This window comes from Pogona vitticeps, chromosome 3 (genome assembly GCF_051106095.1).
Source record: "Pogona vitticeps strain Pit_001003342236 chromosome 3, PviZW2.1, whole genome shotgun sequence".
NCBI lineage: Eukaryota > Metazoa > Chordata > Lepidosauria > Squamata > Agamidae > Pogona > Pogona vitticeps.
The window spans coordinates 118,397,980-118,412,488 of NC_135785.1; the positions used below are offsets into that span (position 1 = coordinate 118,397,980).

At 43.7% G+C, this 14,509-nt stretch overlaps 1 long non-coding RNA gene across 1 annotated transcript in view; it reads right to left on the bottom strand.

Annotated features, from left to right (window-relative positions):
• The window catches only part of LOC144588223 (uncharacterized), a 196,034-nt gene that overhangs the window by 116,566 nt on the left and 64,959 nt on the right, over positions 1-14,509 (bottom strand). The gene's annotated exons all lie outside the window — the stretch shown is intronic.

A 14,509-nucleotide genomic window follows, 5' to 3' on the forward strand; every position in this document is an offset into this window, starting at 1 on the left:
GGCAGAGCAGGCTGAAGCCTGCATCGAATGTGGCCTGGGCAGAGACACTGTGTGAAGAAGGCCAGCAGGTGGCTGGAAGCTTCCAGTCTGCCTGTAGGCCCATTGTTGGGTCAGTGGTTGGTTGTGGCAGTGTTTCCATGTCCTATGTGTGCTTTGTTGCTGGTCCTTTGGCTGGGAAAGGGCCTATTCAACCTGTACAGAGCCTGATGGGTCCTGGGGCCTGGCAGGGAAAATGACAATGGCAATGGCACAACCATATTGCCCCGTGGTTTGCTGGGCAGTTGGGCAGGCCTTGCAGGCCTGTTTTGAAAGCTCTTTTTGGCACCCAGGATGTAAACCAGTGGGTGCGGGGAAGGCGTTTCACTGAACGGTGATGTTTTTGGTTCTGAAATTTCTAGTTTGCAATGATTCTGCTACCCTCTCTCTGAGGCTGGCTCTCAATCTTGCAAGGAGAAGATATTTTCAGCTGCATCAGGCCTGGTTTCCCCCTCAATGAAACTAGCAAGTCAATCATTATCAGAGAGATAAAAGCTTCCTCTTAAAATAATATCTAACATTTACAAGATCATAATGTCCAGCTTGAGAAGCTAATCTATTAGACAGGAATTGACATTTTCTGACCCACGCTGACCCAGAAATAGCAGAGAACAGAAGTATTTCTTTAGCAGAGGGGGAAAAAGCTGCTTCTGTTTTGAGAGGAAATGTTAAAATATCCCATGTCAATGATATGCCAATGTAATTGGAACCTGCCGTTCTAAGCATGGTTTGAGCTGGAAGCGTCAGGAAGCATAGGGTCCATGATTAAGCATCAGCAAGGGTAGATTTTATGCAGTTTCTTATTTGCAGTGAAGCACAGAGAAACCGCCCCCCCCCCCGGCTTATTGAACAAAAACTAACTCCCCTGGAAATGGTTTTCTCTGGAGCTTGTTCAGCATGAGACAGCTTCCCCTTACCCATCCTACGTTTGATCCTTAAGGAAAGATACTATGAATCAAAAACATGCTGCCCATAAATTCTTCATACCATTTACCTTTATGTAGTTTTGAAGAAGTATCAACAAGCCCATGCCATCATTCCTCAAGTCGCCAATTTTGCCTATGCTGCATTTGATGAAAAACAAAAAGAGATAGCTTTACTCCTGCTTAAGTGATGCAGCACCAAAATAGGAACACGGAGAAAAAAAGAGATAAGTGTTCAGACTGTGGGATACCCTGCAGTCCAAAAATTGTTGAACTCAGCATCCAAAACTTGGCAAACCTCACAGACACAATTTACTTGAGCACAGGTGATCGCACATGCCAAAATTAATCAAAAAAAGAGAGAGTGCAAAATTGATTCAAAATGCACAAACTCCATGTGGATATTAAAAAAACCATTTTTCAGACAAAAATATGTACTATGATTAGCCGTACATTGTGTAGTTGGAGATTTTTAATTTGATTTCAAGCATGTCAAATCTGACACAAAAAATAGGACAATTACAATGTGTGGTCAAGCCCTTAGTTCCTCAATCTAAACCTTACTAGATAGTGATTTTTCTATGACAATAAATCACTCCAGCATTGCAGGCCTCCCTACACTGTGGGGGACTGAAGGATTCCGTGTGCTTGCTGAGGCTTCTTCCCAGGCTCTGAGTGGGGGGAGAAGCCATTCCATTTTCCATTAGGCACCCTTCAGTCTCAAGAGACTATGGTAACGTGCTCTGAATAGAGAACTTGGAACAGCATCTAGTGTGGCTGAAGAGGCCAATTTGAGAGTGACAATCCCTTCCACACTGAAGACAAATGCAACCTCTCCCCTGTCCAGCTCCCTCATTTTGCTGGTTTCGGGTCTGCCTCTTTGCCTCAGCCTGCTGGACAAGGGTCTCTTCAAATTTGGGCCTGCCTCCAAGCTGAACGCTCAGATGTCAGGGTTTCCCATCTGTTGAGGTCCATTCCTAAGGTCTTCAGATCCTGCTTGCAGATATTCTTGTATCACAGTTGTGGTCTCCCTCTGGGGTGATCTCCCTGCACTAATCATACAGGCGATCTTTTGGAATCCGACCATCAGCCATTCTAATGACATGCCCAAGCCAACATAGACATCGCTGTTTCGGTAATGTATGCATGCTAAAAATTCCAGTTTGTTCTAGGACTACTCTATTTGGAACTTTGTCCTGTCAGGTGATGCCAAAAATGGGTCAGAGACAACGCATATGGAATGTGTTCAGCTTCCTCTCCTGCACAAAGGGTCCAGGACTCACTGCAGTACCGGAGTGTGCTCAGGACACAGGCTCTATAGACCTGAATCGTGGTGTATGCCATCAGCTTCTTAGTAAGCCATACTCTCTTTGTGAGTCTAGAAAACATGGTAGCTGCTTTCCCAATGCATTTATCCAGTTCAACATCTAGGGACAGAGTGTTAGAGATCGTTGAGCCAAGGTATACAAAGTCCTGAACAACCTCCAATTATTGTGTGGAGATGGTAATAGAGGGAAGTGAGTCCATGCCCTGGCCCATGACTCATGTTTTCTTCAGGCTGATTGTTAGTCCAAAGTCTTGGCAGGGAGGTCTTCAGCAGAGTGGGCAACAACGGCTGCATCATCGGCTAAGAGGAAGTCCCGCATACATTTCAGTTGGACTTTGGTCCTCGCTCTCAATCTAGAGAGATTAAAGAACTTTCCAACTGATCTAGTCAGAGGGCGAGAAGCCATGCGCCAAACAAACAGAAGTGCCCTGTTGCCAGGTTTCAGTGAATCAGACGATAGCTGGATCCCTTTACAGAACCTGGAAAGAGGTTTCCACATTCATTATGAGATTTAAAAGGCCTCATTCTGTGAAGGACTATGGCTGTTGCCTCAGCAGTGTCCCACTGTGGTCAGTGGATCTTACCACCACATCAATTATGCAGCAATAATTAACTGAAAGGTGGTGCTCGGCTGACACAGTAAAAGACACAGTTAGCATTTAAACAGTTAGTTCTTCTTGGGCTGGTGGTTGTTGTAAGTTTTTCGGGCTGTTGGTGGTCTGTTAGGCAGTATGCCCATGCATCAGAAAGCACAGATCTACAAACTTGGCTGAAAGTAGTTCAGAACATAATAGCCCAATGGATTGTTAGTTATTAGAAAAGAATGCCTTCATATACAAGAACATTAGAAAAAAGTGAGAATATTTGGATACAGTCATGTGAAAAAGAAAGTACATCCTCTTTGAATACTATGGTTTTTATGTCCTGATACGTAGAACCATATAATTCAAAGAGGGTGTACTTTCTTTTTCACCCAGTATCACCCAGAAAATGCAGCAAAAAGTAGTCTCTGAGTCATCACGGCACCTTTTTGTATACACCAGATGCTCAAGACTGCCACCAGGGCTTTCGTGGAGAAACCTATATGGGTTCTTCACTGCAAAATTACGCTGCAAAGCTAAAACAGTTGGATGGTGCAAGACATAACAGTGCATTGCAGTTAGCCTATTAAATGTACAATGCGAAAGCAGATATGCTTGCAGGAAATTACTCATCTGCAAAGTAATCAATAGAAATTTGTAAGCAATGGCATGAAATAATGTCTAGCATGCTATGCAGATACACTGCTATAGTGCTATGCCCCTAACTTTTAACAAAAATAATTATAATAGCGTACTAAATGGCTGAAATGAAAATAGGTAGGGAAGGGATGGAAGGGGAGTGTCAGTAATTGAAGGGGTGGGAAGGGGAATGTCACAGTATTTGAAATGGGAACAAATTGGATTGATACAAACCAAGAAGAGGATCCACAATACAATCTCCTATGAAGTTGCAAGAGTTGCTTAAGAAAGAGTTAAAATAGATTGCACTGGACCTTTTAAGCATAGGCCAGATTGGCATCAAATTTCAGTGTGGACAGACCCTTTAATTCACATAAGAAGGCAGCTTGTCTAAAATGTCTTGCTGTTGTATTTATTGCTTTTTTGGCTAAACACTTGTAGGTGTGTGTATGTGTGCATGTGTGCAAACAAGCAAACACACATACATAGACTGAGCACATACCCACCTAGATTCAGTTTGTATCCTGATTCAGTACTTCAAAAAAAATGATCCACTTCTGTTTCAATTGATTTGAAGCGAGCCTGCTTTGACTTGGGAAGGCTTTCATTGACTAGCATGGGAATTAAAACAAAAACAAAAAACAGCTATGCAATTTGTGCTCTTTGTCAGAACTGAATATAAATAGCAGATGGAAGGATTAGGATCCCCTTAGGAAGGGATTAGTCTTCTAAATTTCAGAGAGATAGGGACTGGAGCACTGTGTTATGTGCTTTTAAAGTTTGTTTTTTACAAGAAACTTTCATTTTGTTTTCTGGACAAACTCATAGCAGTTTTCAGAGAGGTAAATATGGCAGTTTGTTTCAGTGTGTATAACAAAAACAAAATGAAAATAAAAACAAAAGTGTTTTAATGTCTTAAAGACTAATACACACATATAGGCTTTTGTAGGTTACATTCTATTTCCTCAAACCTATATGTATATGCATCTGCATCTGCATCTGCATCTGTACAGTGGTGCCTCGTTTAACGAGTGCCCCAGTTAACGATGAATTCGCATAGCGATGGCAAAAAAGCAATCTCTTTTGCCATCGCTTTGCGGTGTTGCCTATGGGGAAAAATCGCTTTGCGATGTTTTCCCCATGGGCCCCATTTTCCCCCAGCTGAGTGGCGGGAGCCTCCAAAGGACCGCTCCCGCTGCTCAGCTGGGGGAAAATGCCGGTGGTAGCCTCGGAAGGACCCTTCCAAAGGGTTGTTCCAAGGCCACCGCCGGGATTCCCCTTCGGAGGGGGCATTTTCCCCTAGCTGAGCGGGAGCCCTGCTGCTCAGCTGGGGGAAAATGCCGGCGGTAGCCTCGGAAGGACCCTTCCGAAGGGTCCTTCCAAGACCACCGCCGGGATTCCCCTTCGGATGCCTAAAAGGCATCCGGACCCCCGCCGCCGCCGCCGCTTGTATCCGCCCCGCGGCCGGCTACCCCCGCCATGGTCGGACTCTCAGGAGTCCGACCATGGATGGGGTAGCCGGCCGCAACGCGGATCCAAGCCGCGGCGGCAGGGGTCCGGATGCCTATCAGGCATCCGGGGCTAGGATCTGCCCCCCGGCCGGTTCCCCTTCCATGGTCGGACTCTCAGGAGTCCGGCCATGAATGGGGTAACCGGCCGGGAGGCGGATCCAAGCCCCACCGCCACCGCCGCCGCTTGGAACCACCCCCCGGCCGGTTCCCCTTGCATGGTCAGATCTGACTGTGCAAGGGGAACCGGCCGGGGGCCGGATCCAAGTGGCGGCGGCAGCGGTAGGAGCTTGGATTCTCCCCCCGGCCGGTTACCCCATCCATGGCTGGACTCCAGAGAGTCCGACCATGGAAGGGAAAGCCGGCCGGGGGGAGAATCCAAGCAGCGGCGGTGGCGGTAGGAGCTTGGATCCGGCTGGGGGCCGGATCTAAGCTCCTACCGCCGCCGCCGCTGCTTGGATACGGCCCCCGGCCGGTTCCCCTTGCTTGGTCAGATCAGACCAAGCAAGGGGAACCGGTCGGGGGCCAGATCCAAGCGGCAGCGGTAGGAGCTTTGATCCGGCCCCCAGCCGGTTCCCCTTGCATGGTCAGATCAGACCAAGCAAGGGGCACTGGCCGGGGGCCGGATCAAAGCCCCTACCGCCGCCGCCACTTGGATTCGCCCCCTGGCCAGTTCCCCTTGCATGGTCAGATCACACCAAGCAAGGGGAACCGGTCGGGGGCCGGATCCAAGTGGCGGCGGCGGCGGTAGGAGCTTAGATCCGGCCCCCAGCCGGTTCCCCTTGCATGGTCGGGTCAGACCATGCAAGGGGAACCGGCCGGGGGCTGGATCCAAGCGGCGGCGGGGGCAGGGGGGTTCCGAATGGCTTCCAGTGCTTCGCCTGGAAGCCATTCGGACACCCCCTACCCTGTCCCCGCTGCCGCTGAGAGCCTTCCGAGCTCTCAAAGGGCTTTCTCCAATGTGTGGTGGGGAAGCCCTTTGAGAGCTCGGAAGGCAAATGTCGGCAGTCGGCGGTGGCTTTGGGATCTATCCAAAGCCACCGCCGACTGCCGATATTTTCCCCCAGCTGAGCGGTGGGGCTTTGAAGCTCCCGCCACTCAGCTGGGGGAAAATGCCATTTTCGGTCAGCTGGTCGGCGGTTCTGAAATGGCCGACCGGCTGTGCTGCCTCGCTTTAGAGGCACCGAAAATGGCCGCCCCTATGGAGGAACATCGCTGAACAGTGAGTTTATCCTCCATAGGAACACATTAAACAAAGTTTAATGTGTTCCTATGGCTTTTTTAATTCCGTTCAGCGATGTTTTCGCATAGCGACGATTAATCCGGAATGGATTAACGTCGCTATGCGAGGCACCACTGTATATGTATATGTATATGTATATGTATATGTATATGTATATGTATATGTATATGTATATGTATATGTATATGTATGCCTGGCTGTAGGGGTATGGAACAAGTAAAGAGGAACTATAGGTGAAACTGTGGTAAAGATAAAGAGAAACTGGAAAAGTGGAAGCTTTTACTAGAAAACAAGCTACTTCAAGCAGAAACAAAGCAAAAAAGATACAATCCACAGACCATGTGCAGGGAAGATTAGCTGATAGGATTCAGTTGCAATAACAGTGAGCAGTGAGTTTTGAAAAGAGGTGGCCTTTGCCCATGTCCATGCAGGCAGAACAGATTAAAGTGGACTGGATTTGTCAGTCCAGGAAGTAATCAGCATTGATACTGAGTAAATCCACTCCAGAAGCTCTAAGGCTTCTGGGAGATGGTGTGTGAGAGAAGGAAATATGGAGAAAGTAAGATTTCAAAATTGTTGAATGATCAGGAGGAAGGAGGGGAAGCTAGGCCACATTTAGAGGGAAAAGGAGATGGGGAAATCTGATACTGAGAAGATGTACACAATTGGTGGCAATTTACACTGGCCAGCTGTGTACTTTCTTTATATTAGACAAGGCAGTTTCATTGTAAGTAGGAAGAGTCTAGAGGGATAAGACACCACAGGGAGCCTTCCTGTGATACCAAAGCAGCTGAATGTACATATGTTAGACTAAGGGGATGTAATGAAGGGAGCTATGATTTAAATAAGGGAAGTATCGTCAGAAGGTAGGTTAATGGCTTTACTTCATGTTTACTTTCCCTGACTTTATTTAATTTAGTCTTGAAGAGAAACTGAGGAGCATTGAAACTCCTGAGAAGCTGCAAAAGTAGGAATTTTGAAAGGTTGTTGGGAAATTGAGCCCTGGAATACTTGAACTGAGGAGGCTGGAAAGTAGGATAACAAATTATTTTGGTGATTTCAGCTCTAGATGTGTGCGAAAATGGTGCCCCTCACTGAGATTTTTTCTCTAGTTAGGAAAACGACTTAATTCAAACACCTTTCTTTCATACCATTATTACAGTGCTGGTTTTGGCATTAATTATTTTTTAAAGTAAATTCTCTATAGTACAGTAGCAGTTACATGTTATTCTTCGGGTACAACTATATTAGCAATTTACCCCACAGTTTGTGTTAGTTGGCACAATTGAAATCAATTCATTTTCTGGTGACTACGTGGCATAAAGCTAATTCACAGAAGCTCACACTTTTATCAGTGACATTCACATCTTTTTGTTCAGCTGTCAGGAGGTTGTTTATTTGGTACTGATTCAGCTGGCATCACTCCTTTTTCTGGCATGTATGATTGCCTATCTCCGTCTACAGAGCAGGAGAGCTGGAGGTGTGTCCTATGGGGTGACATTGACATTGACATCTCCAGTGAATACAGTATGCCGTTTAACAGTAGGATGATCTCCAAATTGTTTATGCTCCAAACAATTATTCTATTACTTTTTAAAAATTGCCTGTCAAGTTCTGTGCTGTGTCAGATGCTACTCCAGTGCTAACCCATCTCCTAGTCCTAATCAAAAAGCCTTGGATATATGCCCCTCTCCCCCTACCTTCTCGCCATTACCCGAAAGCTTCACTGGGAGCCATATGAAATTGACAAAGCTAGTTTATTCCATGAGGCTGAAGCTTTAAAATCAAATCGGTGCTATTTCACCAGAAAAGGAGGAAAATCCCAAACTGCAGAGACATGAATGTTATGTCTCTGCAGAAAAAGGAGATGTGACGGGAAGGAGTGAGGAAGAGATGGAGAAGAGAGCAGTGTTAAAAGGATGGGGGTGTGATCATATTGAAAACTGTATGAATTTGGAAGTGAGGTGGGGGACTCTGGCTAATTAATCATGTTTCTTTGGACAACAACAGGAATATCAGCAGCAGAAACTAATGCTGGTGGTCCCTGACTAGTTTTTAAAGCTGTAACACAAACCATGTAACATTTTGCAATGTAGGTGCATGCATAGCTATTTGGAAACAAGTCTTGCACAATCCAACTGGCAAGATGGCCAAGAACATGCCGAGCTGGTGCTAGCCCACTTAAACCTGTGCTAAATCAAAATCCTTCCCAGCCTATGGATGATGGAAATTGCTTAGGCCTTTGTGTCTGAACTGTGGTTGTGTCACAGGGCTGCAGGAGATTTGGATCAGGCACTACTTAGCTCTTTTCTCACCTCAGCTCTTCTCTGTTCCCTTTTAAACTCTTCTGCCAGCAGATCATAACCGCAAGAGCAGCTCTGCTGGCAAATTGCTGGTAGATCCCTCAGATCAGCTGGCAGAAGGTTCAGCTGGCAGAAAAGGATTTCTGGCAGTAGAAGAGGCTGGTGCCTAAACTACTCCAACTGGTATATCTTTGAGTAAAGACTACATTGTTTGACTACAGTTCTGTGCAAACAGATTAGAATATTATTTGACAGTAGAATACAGTGGCACTTACCGGTAATTTTATATATCCTTGATCTTAGGATATTTAATATTCAAAATCCAGTATATATAATTTACACACAAGATTTGCCACAGTTAATTGCAGCTAATTGATGGCTTGCCAGGGTGCATCTTGCTTGTGTAGTTGGGCATGTGACTAGGTATAAGTCCAAGACATGCCCCGGTACATAATCAATTAGCTAAAATGAACTGGTGTTCTGTGAACACCAATAGCCTTCTGGCCAATAATATTCTCTTCTTTCTACACCATGAAAAATACAATAGGCTTGAATGCTTTCAGCATCCCCAGTTCTCCACCCAAGTCTCAGATTTTGAAACTTTAAACTTTTTACTAAGTATTTGCAATTCTTTCTCCATAATCATTTCCTAATTCATATTTTCCATGGATTGCCAAAAGCCAGAAGACTGTAAACACACATCCCTAATCAGCAAGAATCTGCAAAGCACTGTAATTAATTTATCCACAGTTTGAAATCAAAAGGATCAAGGGGTAGACATATCATGTCAGATTCAACATAGATAACTGTAACATCTTTAAGGCAGAAAACACCAAAAATGAAAGTTTAGCTGGGGAAGACTTGGTTTGATAGCAGTGCATGTGAACAAAACCTGTGGCCTGAATCCAATTGATTGTCTCAAATGGAGTAGATTCACTGAATCAGTTAGATTTGCAGGTGTAGTTCAGGAGCTGATCGGATGAGTCTGCTCTTGTTTGAACTAGCAATTGAATTCAGACTTAGCTGTCTTAGTGGGTCACCAGCTGAGTATGAGCCAGCACTGCTGTATAGGAGCTAGAAAGTAATAATTCAGCTTTATTCTGCATTAGTCAATCTGCATCTGGAATACTAGGTCCAGCTGTATGTACAGTACTTCATTTTTCAAAACACCTAGTTAGACCTTACAAAATGCAGTTTCCTGAACACGCCTAGAGAGAAGTGGGCAGCACCACCTCCTTTGCCTACACATATGCTGAACAGGAACATATCCTCTACAAACCCGATGGAAGTGGGTAGAATTAGCTGATCCTCTCTTAGTGAGCTTAGGAAACTGAATTCTGTAAGGCCTGATATGGCTATTGACAAATTAGAGCACTTTCAGGGAAAGACAACTAGGATGCTGAGGGGGTTAGGAACCATTTGGTCTGGAGAATGATAGCTATGAAGAATCATAGAAAGAACCGAATAAGTTTTGCCTGGAGATCAGAAGACAGAACAGTATTTTTTCACAAACATCTGTAAGGCTGTCCCATAGATTACTTGTTCCTTATTGCTTTGGAGAACAAGATGTTGCTACAGTGAAGAAAAATTGCAGAAGTGAAGTTTTGAGCAAAACAATAGAAAAAGCTGTCTAACAGCTTAGTTATCTCTGCATCCTGCATTAAAGAACCTATACTGAGTGGGGGTTTCTCCTTTTTGACTATGTGATTCAATCGTATGAATAAAACAGACGTGTATTATATATATATGTGCTGTATAAAATATTAAAATATATCAAACATTCCACATTGGAGATTTCAGAATGGCACAAATACCTTCGTAAAACAATGATTTGCATTTATAGATTAAAAAATATTTGTTTGAAAAGAAAGCTCTTCACCATAGACCAAAAACAGATGTGTAGTTGTATGCCTTACCACAGCTGAAAAGGCAGTCCACAAAATCAGGGCCCCTTCCTCCCTTTGAGAAATTTGTTTTCAAGTTTTCAGATCAGATCTGAGGAACAATATCTAGAATTCAGGTTCTAAAGAGGCCTGGGAACAGGACCCAGTACTAATTACTGAAGATACCATATGGAAATAGATTTAGAGTAATGAATTCAGTTTCAGCCAAGATAAAGGAACACAGTTTTAAGAAGATATACATTTGGTACTATACTCCAGATGTAAGAGGAATTAAGAACATATATAGATATGTGGTGGACATGCCCATATATACAAATATTCATGCTATTAATTTTTGTGGACATATAAGATATAGCAAAACCAAATTGAGAATTTTCTCCAGCACTAGTTTAATATTTATTTATTTATTAGATTTCTACCCCGCAGAGTTAGCAACATCTGCGTCACTGTGACCAGGCCATTCCTGTCTAGCAGCTTCTATAGTTGGCATATCAGACACAGCTGAGAAGAAGGCACTCTGAGCTGCTGAGATGACTGTGGCCTTCTGTAATGAAGATGGATCAAGGATTGCTTATCCTAATGTATGCTCATTTGGGGGAACGCAGTCCTATGTGAAATAGATAATGTGGCAGTCTCCAAAGTACAGAAATCACTCACCCACAAATTCAAGCTCAGTTTACTGTCCCTCAGACTATCGTTGAGTCAAGGCACTGGTGAAGAACTTGTATGGCCATGAATAGCCAGAGACTATGGGATGCTCTCTCAACTGAGATTCGTCTGGCACCGACGCTGAAGACATTTCAGCGCCAGGTCAAAACCTTCCTGTTCCAGAAGGCTTTTAATTGAAATAACATCAACTGTGGGTCCTGATGGCAATTTTTAGCTTGAATATTAACTGTGTTTTAATCGTTTTATCTTTTATTGTATTTTAATTGTTTTTTAATTGTGAGCCACCCAGAGACCTTTGGGTAGAGTGGGCGGTATATAAGTTGAATGAATGAATGAATGAATGAATGAATGAATGAATGAATGAATGAATGAATGAATGAATGAATGAATGAATAAATAAATAAATAAATAAATAAATAAATAAATAAATAAATAAATAAATAAATAAATAAATAAATGGTTCTAACAGGGAGGAAGACAGAGGTATATGGACAAGGATAGCATGGTGGATGGTAAGGCAATCTGATGAGAAATTGAGTAGAATTAACAGTCAGGCTCTCCTTACCCCATCCTTCTCTTTTAAAAAATGATTGAGTCAAATCACTGGGTCAAAAGCCCAACTGAAATTGGATCTAGATAATCAGTATCCTCCCAAACTGTCTGTAGCTGGCCCACCAGCAGCCTCTGGAGAGACAGTGGCACAGCCATTATACAGAGGGGATGGTGAGGCATTCAGATGAAGATGATGCAGCAAGCAAAGGATGAGGCTGCAAGCCTCTGGTGATTCCCATAACCATTTTTTTTTTCTGAGAGAGGAGCTTTTCAAATGGGAGCAAAGACTGGTGGTTGGGATGAAGAGCGGGGAAAAAGCAGCAAAGACAAACCAGAAGGCTGGCTGGAAGTTTTGGAGACAAGGGAATGACCTTGTGGGTTAAAGTATTCCGCTGCGAATCCCTTGTGGATTGTGATAATGCTTGTAGATGCACAATATGTTTATAATGTTGTTGCAAATTATAGTAACTCTGTGGATTTCCTCAACTGATTTCATAAAGTTTGTGGATTTAATTTTCCATTTTCCTCTCTCCAAGTGTTACTTCATCTTTATGTGTTAATTTAAATGATTTGTATACATCTACTCTGTTTCATTTTGCTCCCATCTGTTAATATTTAATTCTGCTTTTTTAAAATTGACCAATTTTACTGTATTATCATTTTAAGAATATTTTATATTTGTTTGTTGCTTTAAGTGAACATGCAAATAGAACTCAGCCTGAGTTCTGATGGAAAACTGAGAGCAGCAATTCAGTTGAGTTGTACATAGATCCTGCATTGTATTTTATATACCCTTTTACTGAGGGTTATACATTGTCTTTTCTGTCTACCTGGTTCATGCTCTGGGTACATTCTTGTCAAGCACAGTGCCATTTTGACTGGCCCTTCTTTTAACTCATTTCAGGGGTTCCTTGAATTTGCTGACAACTGGAATTCATTTTCTTTCAGTTCAGTTTTTTTATCATGCTTTTTCTGGGTAATTAGGACATTTTATTATTGCTCATGGGGGAATTGTCTCCAGCAATCAGTGGTCCTCACTGAGAGACATCAGTTTATCTGTTGGCACTGACAACTACAGCTTTATTTACCCTGTGCTGGCGTTACTGCAGATGAAGTTTTTGTATGTGATTTAAACTTCTGTCACTCATGCCACCTACATGTAGCTGAACACACTGCTGTTTCGCATGTGGTATGCATGTGAATGATGCTAACATATCACTATGTAGCTTTACCACAACCCAGAAAAATTCCTACCAAAAGTTTATATGGGTTTGCAGAACGCTAAACATTCTGGGAGTAGCAAACCCAATAAGTGGGGAGGAGGGAATACTCGCATGACACTGGTTCACAGTGGCTCTGCTCCTTAGTGAAAAACTCAGAAGGCAGCACTGGGGAATTCCTGTTTGATGCCCTGGCCATTGGCCTGTGGTGCCACTTACGGTTTTGTTTTCTCCTCCATGCTATTTAACATATACATGAAACCACTGGGAAAGGTTGCCTGGAGTTTTGGTGTTTGGTGTCACCAGTCTGCTGATGACACCCAACTCTATCTCTCATCTCCATCTAACTCCAAGGAAGCCGTTTTGGTTCTAAACCAATGCCTGATATCAGTAACGGTCAGGATGAAGGAAAACAAACAGAAACTTAAACCAGACAAGACAGAGGTGATCTTTGCCATTTGGAAAGACAGATGAGGGAACAGGGATACAACCAGTGCAGGATGGAGTTATATTTCCCCCTGAAAACTCAGGTTTGAACTACTGGTCATTATCTGTAAAACCCTATACAACTTGGGTCCAGGCGAGCTGAAAGACTGTGTTTCTCCATATGGGTCTTCTTGGTGCTTAAGATGCTCAGAGGAGGCCCTCCTCTGGTCCCATCGCCAGAGCAGGCAGGGCTGATGGGGACATGAGAGAAGGCCTTCTTTGTGGCTGCTCCCAGGAGTTCTGGCTAGCCCTCTCCCGTTTATTGATCCCTGTAACCAGCTGTAGCATCCTGGATTCACTGACGTTTTCAAACATTTCCCAAAGGCAGCCCTGCATAAAGCATGTTGCAGCGATCCAAATAGAATGTAACTAAATCATTGTGGTCCTATTGGACTTCTCAAGAAACTGACATAGCTAGCATACTAGTTTTAACTATGCAAATATACCCAGGCCACTGCTGAGACCTGGGCATCCAGGCCCGGGGATGAATCCAGGAGCAAACCCAAACTTGAGTTTTCACAGGGAGTGTAACCTTATCCATTCAGCACAGACTAGATCCCTGTGCCCTCATCTGCCTTTTGATTGACAAGAAGCATCTCTGCCTTATTTGGATTAAGCTTCTGCACAGAAAGTAACAGACTCAAACTGTAAACTTGTGTTTTCATGGGAACTGTAGCCTTCTCCAATATAGACTCAATCCCTATTCCTCAATCTTCCTTTTAACTGACCTGTGGATTCCTTTTGAGACCATTCATCTCGTATTTGGTCTTCCTCTTTTCCTGTTGCCTTCAACCTTTCCCAACATTATTGTCTTTTCCAGAAAATCCTGCTGTCTCATGATATGCCCTAAGCAGGACAGCTTCAATTATTTTTGCCTCTAGAGATAGCGGCAGGCTTGATTTGCTCTAAGATCCACTTGTTCATCTTTCTAGCAGTCAGTGGCATCCACAAAGCTGTCCTTCAGCACCACATTTCAAACAAATCATTTTTTTTCCTGTCAGCTTTTTTAACTGTTTGGCTTTCACACCCATACACCTTGATTGGGAATACAAGAGTGTGGATGGTCTTGATCTTGGTTTTCAGTGATACATCCTTAGCATTCACAAAGTGATACCTCA